Source organism: Propithecus coquereli, unplaced genomic scaffold, assembly GCF_000956105.1.
Source record: "Propithecus coquereli isolate 6110/MARCELLA unplaced genomic scaffold, Pcoq_1.0 Scaffold131, whole genome shotgun sequence".
Taxonomy (NCBI): domain Eukaryota; kingdom Metazoa; phylum Chordata; class Mammalia; order Primates; family Indriidae; genus Propithecus; species Propithecus coquereli.
This window is the reverse complement of record NW_012137303.1, coordinates 334,179-343,127: the sequence shown is the minus strand read 5'-3', so window position 1 is coordinate 343,127 and position 8,949 is coordinate 334,179. Positions and strand designations below refer to the sequence as shown.

At 40.0% G+C, this 8,949-nt stretch overlaps 3 non-coding genes across 3 annotated transcripts; 1 reads left to right on the top strand and 2 right to left on the bottom strand.

The window, feature by feature from the left end:
• Positions 1–1,184: 1,184 nt before the first annotated feature.
• On the bottom strand, positions 1,185–1,267 carry TRNAL-UAA. The gene has a single exon. It is a non-coding gene; the product is annotated as a tRNA-Leu (tRNA).
• Positions 1,268–7,040: 5,773 nt separating this feature from the next.
• On the top strand, positions 7,041–7,114 carry TRNAT-AGU. The gene has a single exon. It is a non-coding gene; the product is annotated as a tRNA-Thr (tRNA).
• Positions 7,115–8,457: 1,343 nt separating this feature from the next.
• TRNAV-CAC lies at positions 8,458–8,530 on the bottom strand. The gene has a single exon. It is a non-coding gene; the product is annotated as a tRNA-Val (tRNA).
• Between the last annotated feature and the right edge of the window lie 419 nt (positions 8,531–8,949).

The following is an 8,949-nucleotide window of genomic DNA, read 5'->3' as shown; positions in this document are numbered from 1 at the left end:
TCTTTTGTTAAATGATCTAGTAATGGGGAAAGTCATTGTAAGGGAAATTCATTCGTATAGGCAATAGGTTTCTTGGGCCAAACTGAAATGATTGCCGTTGTGTCTTCAGCCAGTCTTGGGGGAGGCATGAGTTAGCAAGGTTATGTAACCAAGGTGTTATCTCCCATGTGAACCCATGTGATCACGCTTTCCCATGACATGTTGCCACTATTGTTCTGAGCCATATATAAACGCTGGGCCATGCTCTCCCATCTGCCCCCTCCAATAAAGAACATGTCTCGTCTGCCTGCTGCCACCCTCCAATCCCCCCAGTCCCCACCCCCATCCCCATCTCTTCTTTCAGCTCCCGGAAGCCTGCTCCCGTGCACTCGCTAGCCACAGAGCCCACTCTCGCACAGGCATATATAAGTTAGACATAAAACCTGAAGAAAGAACTGCTAATTCTGTCACAGATATTCATTTTCTACATTTCCAAAGTCACCACAAAGTTCAAAAATGAATAACAAAGTAGAGTCTGGTTACTAGACTATTTGGGACTCATAGCAAAACGAAGTTTAATTGACTCATATTTAAAGAGCTCCTACAAATCATAAGAGAAAGACCTAACAACTAAGTAGAAAAATTAACAAAGAATATTAATAAGCAGGTCACAGAAACAAATACAGATGGTTTTTAAACATATACGAAGGTGCTCCAGGACGCTATAACCCCGGAAATACAAAATAAAACACAAAGGGACTTTTTTCGCATTTCAGACTGGGAAAAACAAAATAAGCTCACTCTGCTGGGGAGGACTCAACTATCCTCTCCAGAGTGTTTGAGAAATAGCCCTAGCGAAGAGTTGGGCTTTTCTGAGTATAACCGTTTGGAAACAGATTCCGTGAGAGTTGTTCTCACTTCCTGGGGGGCTACAGAGAACTAGAGTTTTTTTCCTGTGGTCTTAAGGGCAAATACCGAGTTCAATTCCTCTTGGAATCGAAAGGCCTGGAATATTAATATCTCATTAGGCAGGCCATGGATGTGAGTGGTTTTTCCTTATGTTGGCAATCTGATAGGACTGCGGTAAAAAATCATTCACACGCTATTGCCTACTGGTAATTTCTTTAGAATCGAAGACAAAAAACGGAGTGTTTACCACAAAGGGATAGAAAAACAGCTCAGTTATTAAAACTTATCACCCAACGTACCGAGAGTGGGGTTCGAACCCACGCGGGCACTAGCCCATTGGATCTTAAGTCCAACGCCTTAACCACTCGGCCATCCCGGTAACATAAGAACTTGTGTAAGTAATTTTTTTTTATTAGAAACAACGTATCTGTGCTAAGCCTGAATTATTCCCGTTTTTATGGAATTGTACTGAAATATGAAAAGGATTATGATAGAGAAAACACAGCATGCTTTCAGAAAGCACTTCTTCCGAGCCTCCTCACTTGATCACCCGTTATGTCAGAGGAATCTTTGTTTCATTCGGAAAGAAAAACCACAGAGGGTGGGTAGCCCCGAGGGAGTATGTAGTAGAAACCACCGCACTTACACCACTTACTACCTCTATTTTCCCAAAGGCGCTGTCCCAATTTTTAATTCAGAGATCACCGTTTTACCTGGTGAATACAAATCTCTACTCCAGACGCAGTGCCGCATTGGAGGCATCAGGATTGGGGTCCAAGGGATATTATATTAAAACGAGCTCGTCCTGGCGTAAATTTGAAGATCCTTAGTGGACACAAAGGCAGTTCAAATTCGTGACTTTGATTTTTTTTCCAATTTCTTTATTTTCTTTATTTTTTTAAATTTCAAAATATTATGGGGGTACAAACATTTTGGTTACATATAATGTCTTTGCCTCGCCCAAGGCAGAGCTTTGACTTTGATTTTAATGACAAAATGCCTTAACTGACAGTCCAAAGTATCCACAAAAGGAATATTGAGCTCGGTGTGGGCTACACAGAAAGACACTGCTCCAGAACTCAAAAGTGCTCCCAGAAAAGCTTGCATTGTTACTATGGAGAATCCAATCCTTGCGGCCAAAGTATCGCCCAGGGAGATTTATTACAAATGCAAATTCCAGAACCCCTCTGGCTATGATCCTGATTGAAGAGATTTAGGGTGGATCCTAAGAATCTTAATTTTATCAAGCACCCCCAGGTAATTCTAATTTCAATTGTCTGCTAAATGACCCTCCCAATTAATATGCTAAAGTTGTCATAGGGAATTTAAGAACCCATGAAAGAAGCTCCCAGAACGGAAGTTTGGGGTCTGAAGGAGACAGAGCTGAAATCTGAAAGCAGGGTTGGAATATAATTAATTTATGTAACAATACTGAACACTTACTATGTGACATGCCCTTTTGTTATTCAGGTGACCAGGGAAAGCACCACAATATGAGAAGGTTGTGTCATCTGTAGCAGACAAGCAAAAAAGAGTCAGAGGACAGTCTCCCCAGAATCTCATCACTTGATGAAGAGCCCGGACCTTATCTGGGATACTCAGGACTCACTGGGTCCACCACATCCAGATCTTTCTCTGCCTGATAAAGCCATAGACAAGGAATGGCCCCCTGGAGTCCTTTGGCTGTCTGGCTCTGGGTTCTGTCTCTGACCGGATCAAGTTTCCATTTCCGGGAGAGGAGATATGGCCTGAGAGATTCCTGCTTCTACCAAGCACTGAAGGAAATTCAGTTCTCTCAGTTCTGGGTCAGGAACTGGTTTGGGGATAGAGATGGAGGGGATTGGAAGGTTCCACAAAAAGCATATCAGAGAAAGAATGCATCATATATAGACAGACACAAAAGTTTTCAGAACATTCTATTATTGTTGCTCGAACACAAGCTACACAGTAGAATCAATCAGCCGTGAAGTTTTTTAAAAATACACTTATTTAGAGAGTTTAAATATCTACATGTGAAAATAAAAAAATAAAACTTTTAGAAGTATATCAAAGGCTGGGTGGGGTGCCTCACGCCTGTAATACTAGTACTTTGGAAGGCAGAGTCAGGAGGATTGCTTGAGGCCAGGAGTTTGAAGACCAGCTTGAGCAACACAGCAAGACCTCGTCTCTGCAAAAAATAGAAAAATTAGCCAGTGGCAAGCACCCATAATCCCAGCTCCTTGGGGGCTGAGGCAGGAGGATATCTTGAGCCTAGGAGTTTGAGGTTGCAGAGAGCTCTGATGACACCACTGCACTCTAGCCCGGGCAATAGAACAAAACCCTGTCTTGAAAAAATAAATTAATTAATCAAAAGCACCTGAAGAAAAATACGCTTATATGCCAGGGAGCAGAGAACTTTTTAAAAACTTCAAAAGCAAAAACAATAAGAAAAAAAGAGAGAAATATTTGCTTACATTGAAATCAGGAATATAGCCATGGTGTTCCAGCTACTTGGGAGACTGAGGCTGGAGGATCACTTGAGCCCAGGAGTTCAAGGCCAGCCTGACCAACATAATGAAACCCTATCTCTTAAAAAAATAAAATAAAGTAAAATAAAAAACTTTCAAAAGGACACAGTAAAAATATAAATACTTAGATAGATGTACTAGTGGGAGAATATGTCTGAATTGTCCAAAAATGGCAAGGGCTTAATATATATATCAAGAAGCCATGAAAATCTGTACAATCAGGACAGCAAGATCGAAAGGAAATGAGCAAAGGATAGAACAATTAGAGGAGAGAAATATACATGGACTAACGAAGATTGTACAAAATCATTAGTAATCACAGAAATAAAAAGTAAAAAGAGATATCATGGCCGGGAACGGTGGCTCACGCCTGTAATCCTAGCACTCTGGTGAGGCCGAGGTGGGCGGATCGTTTGAGCTCAGGAGTTCGAGACCAGCCTGAGCAAGAGCGAGACCCCCGTCTCTACCAAAATAGAAAGAAACTAATTGGACCCCTAAAAATATATAGAAAAAACTAGCCGGGCATGGTGGCGCATGCCTGTAGTCCCAGCTACCCGGGAGGCTGAGACAGGAGGATCGCTTGAGCCCAGGAGTTTGAGGTTGCTGTGAGCTAGGCTGACGCCATGGCACTCACTCTAGCCCGGGCAACAGAGCGAGACTCTGTCTCAAAAAAAAAAAAAAAAAAAGAGGGAGATATCATTTTACTGCCGTTACTTTGATAAAATTAAAAAGCTGAATAAAATCAATTATCGCAGGCCTAGTGACATAAAATTTTCATGTTCTGCTGGTGGAAATGTAAATTGATTAAGCCATTCTGGAGTAGTTCTTATTCAAATTAAGGATATGCACATTCTATGATGGAACTATTCTGCTGCTAGGTATAAAACTTCTACACTATCCACTGTCAGAAATCTTACACAAGTATGGAGTACACATGTGAGGCAGTTAATCAAAGCATTATTTGTGATCTTTTGACATTGGAAGAAAATTTGATTTCTGTTATTGGAAAATGGATACGCAAACTGTTGTAAATGCATATTATAAAATATTAAGCAATTTCAATGTTAGGTCCGGAGCCGAGAGGGAGACACTTGCATTCCATTCCTTTATCTCCCTAGGGGTTTGGCAAAGCCTATTTGCCTAATATTCAAAAGTAACAGAGTAGATGTACATGCAGCAACATGGATAAAACTTAAAATTAACACGCTACTGAAAAATAACATTGAAAAAAATAGGTGGATTTCTCCTACCTGCAAAGGATTCACTTCTATGAAAACTGTAAACAAGAGAAGGATATTAGACATAAGTGTGTGAAATAACTATATTCAGATATTTGCCTGCTGTCAGTGCAGATGAATCTTACAAATATTTTAGTTTATTGCCTTTTAGGCCTCAGCACAGTGAGGGGGAATTCAGAAAGAGTTAGGTAGTGTCATTAAATTAAGGACACAAAGATTTCAGGGAAGCCAAAACAGTTAGAATTTGTGGGAGAGAATATCAGAAAGGAGAAAGCTGCAAAGAGAGCACTCCATAGGTCTACAGAGGGATCTTCTTGAATCTTTAGTGGAATATTGTTCTCTGTATGAGTAGGGGTTTTAACTCCACGAGGCCAGGGAAAGAACTACTAGAAAACTGTAGGAGGATCAATTCATGACATTCATAAAGGGCGGGGAATATTCTCTGTTCTCACCATACTCTTATATCGAAGATAATTTATAGGGCATAGGTGGAGTATCACAAAGGTATAATCCTAGTATTGGAGCTAAATTTTCCCAAGTAAGGCTGCTTTGGACCTACCTTAACAAAGTTTAGGAGGAAGCCAAGATGGAAAGGAGGAAATATTAATATTATTTGAACCCAGGAGAAAAGGGATCCTTGTAACAAAAGTTGTAGAAAGTTTAGAAATGCTGTTGCCTGCAGTATCATGGAATGTAGAAACAGACCTATGAACTGAGTAATTTGGCTAAAGAGATTTCCAGACAGAATTGTAAAGGTGTTTCCTAGCATTTTCTTGCTGTTTACAGTAAAATGTGAGATGAGAGAGAAAAGTTAAATGGAGAACTTCTAAATATAAATGAGTCATAATTTGCTGAGTTACAAAGGAATGCTATTTGTTATTCCCAGCTGCTCCAGATAGTAAATGATGCTACAATTAAGAAATGACTTTCAGGCAAAAATCAAATTCAGAGCACTATCAGAAAATGTGGGCTAAAGATGAAGCCAAGAGTGTAATTGTAAATCCTTTGTTAAGAACCCAGAATGACTTAAGGTGGTAACTAAACAGAAAAACAAGCCCCTAAGGATCTTAAAGACATGTCTTACAGATCCTACTGATAAAACAACAGGTTTTACCAACCTTATTTTCATGAGGTTTGTGAATGTGGCTTTTGTTTTAAAGGGATTGGCAAGCTTTAAAGGCCAGGTAGGAAATAGGCTTTTTGGGCGGTTCAGTCTATGTGGCAATTACACAAATCAGCTGTTGCAGGAAAGCAGCCATAGATAATACTAAATTAATGAATGTGGCTGTGTTCCAATAATACTTCCTAAAAATAGGTACATGGTCACATTTGGCCTGTGGGCCACAGTTTGTGAACCCCAGGTTAAGGGAATAAACTCCCATAGCTTTCATAAAATCACAAGTTTTTGAAGAAAAGTATAGTATTTGAACATTGACCGCTTACACTAAAAGCGATAAAGGACAGCACAAAATGAAAAAAGGACTTTGGACACCTCCTCCCTCCCCGCCACCGAGACTACTACGGGAAGGAAGTAGGCTAAGAAGACTGTTGAGCTGCAAGTAAAAAAAAATTCTTAGTAAAAGAAAGGGTGACTCAGAATGTAGAACAAGAGCCCAAAGGATGGAGGCAAGAACCTGGAGAAACAATCATTCCCAGACAGCATTACTGAGTGCTAATCAACACACTAGCATTGTGTGCCTCCTGTATTCTAAAGCTGCAGACCAATGTGCCTCCTGTTTTTGTTCTTTTTGGATGCGAGTGTGTATAGAAGTTATCCTATGCCTCCTCTGCCTGTATGTTGCGAGACAGGTAACATATCTTAAGTACATAGATGTTCAAAATAAGAAGAATCTTATTCGAGGACTTCTACAGAAGGAATTGCACCCAAGGAATCTCATCCACACCTTTACCTGATTTAGATAATGCCATCCTGGACGTCGGGTTGATGTTTCAAAGGAGTCAGACTTGGTGGGAGTGAGCATATTTTGCATGTTGGAGAGGCAGAATCGTTGGGGCCTAAAAGTCAGAGAAAAATGTAAATAGAATCCAGGGCATTTTTACTGGTGTAACTCACCCACTGGATAAACAAATGAAATGAGGACTTAAGAGAAGGCAGACTCACCGGTAGGCGTCAGAGATGTAATTATTCCCCAAACCAAGCAAGGTCTTTACCTGGCTGCCAGAGTTTATATGCTAGTGATATCCTTGACGTTTAGAGCAGTTTCCTAAAGGAAAATGGTCTTCTCAATTTAGGACCTGTTCTTATTCTACAGCGAGAACATTTTTCTCTGTTAACCAAGGCCCAGATTTATCTTCCTGTTCTATCCTAGAGGAATCACTAAAAGCATTGACAAGCTGAAGTGTGAAATTTTATAAAATAATGTATTATCCCCAAGTAATAGCAGGAGGCTTCGTGGCTTAGCTGGTTAAAGCGCCTGTCTAGTAAACAGGAGATCCTGGGTTCAAATCCCAGCGAGGCCTTTTCCTAAATACAGGCAAACTCTCATCAGTGATTTGAGGACAAGTTGGGTTTATGCCTAATAAAGGTACTTTGGACAGGAGCATGGTGATCGGAGTTGGAAATGTTATCAAATCTGTGCTGAAGACCAATCATCTAGAGTTGAACTATAATTTCCTACGTTTAAACTTTTGTAGCTACTTTCCGTATTTCCTAACAAACAGGTTCACATAACATTTTTGCTTTTAATACAAATCAAAAAGAAGGCAAGAAAAAAGAGACAAGACATGCATATTGTATAAACTGAGCTCTGTGATAACTGTTCCTCCTTCTTGCACGATTCTGAACTCTAGGATATCACTGAATATTTTGAAAAGTGAAGTAACGATGACATTTTAAGAGAATAAGAAGAATGATTAGTGATAAAACATACTAAGACAAAAACAAAAACAAAAAACCTAACAAGAGACTGGAGGCAACTGAGGCCTGAAGTCTTGAATCATTTCTTAGATTAAAATAAAAGGGTGGAAAAAATTAATTAAACCCTGAAATAAAGTTTCCATTTTAGCCCTCCTCTCTCTCATATTCTACAGGACATGTCTTCAAAGTATTATATTCTACAAACGCCTTCCCTAGTATTGTGGACAACATTCCTTGTTGCCGTGGTGCTCTTAGTTTCTTGCTGCTTCCTGTAAGGAATGATTAAATTGGATGTTTGCTTCTTTCATGAGCCTTTGGGAGAAAAACCGGTCATATTTTGTGAATGCAATGCAAAATGAAAATGCTCCTTGTTAAAAAATTAAGAATTTCAAACCAGCAATAGCAGAGCATTAAATCAAGTACCTGGCCTTGTGCAGATGCATAGGACGGAGGCCCCTGAAGCCGGTCCTGTTTGAGAGTGCAATTATTTGTCAAAAGACTGGATTTTAAAGACACCTTGAAAGGAAGTGAAATGAAATCTAAAGTGGTCAATATCAAGCACCGCTAGAAGGTTTGAGAACTTGATACTAAACAGGAAAATTAGTTCTTACAGTTATAGGATTTCTTAGTGTCTTCTCTCTAACTGGAATTACATTTCTTATCCAACTCAAGTTATTCTTTTCTCAAACAACTTCTTCCTGGTCCCATTACATGTCACCCGCACTGGGATCCTTAAACATGGATAGGCAGCTTCTCCTCCGTTCCTGCCTCTAGCTGTCTTAGGGCTTTCCTTGAGTGGTTCCATTGTATCTAAATCCCGTGTAGGAAGAGACCCAGTTGCATTCCGCAGTACCGCACCACTGATTGCAAGGAGAAAGAGGTCGATCTAAATCATGCAATGTAATTGTTAGGAAGAGAAGGGGGAGAAAAAGCAGATGCTAGGTCTTGTTTCCGTCCGGTTTCAAGCCGGAGACTTTTCGCATGTGAAGCGAACGTGATAACCACTACACTACGGAAACCCCTCCCTGCAGTTGTTTTCCCTGGTATGTCTAATGAAGATATTCCTGTTTATTATTCTTCATTCCTCAAAATTTGTCTTGTCTTTGTTCAAGCATGCTACTGAGTCAGTGTCCACGATCACATTTTTATTTTTAATTTTATTTTTTTTCCAACCAAGCAAACAGCACTGATACAATAGCATTTTAAAATAGATCCCAAACAAGAACCCCGCCAAGCTTAGAAAGTATCTAACAGCCAGAAATTATTGAGTGTTTAAGTCCTATGAGCCTTATACTAAAATCACGACCACAATAATAAAAATCTCAAACATCTTGGCGCTAACCAGACTTGATGTTTACTTCTTGACGTGATGACGGGGACACTGGAATTCGTTCCCTACATCCCTCAGAATTCCTTCTTACCCTCTCAGAGTCATTAT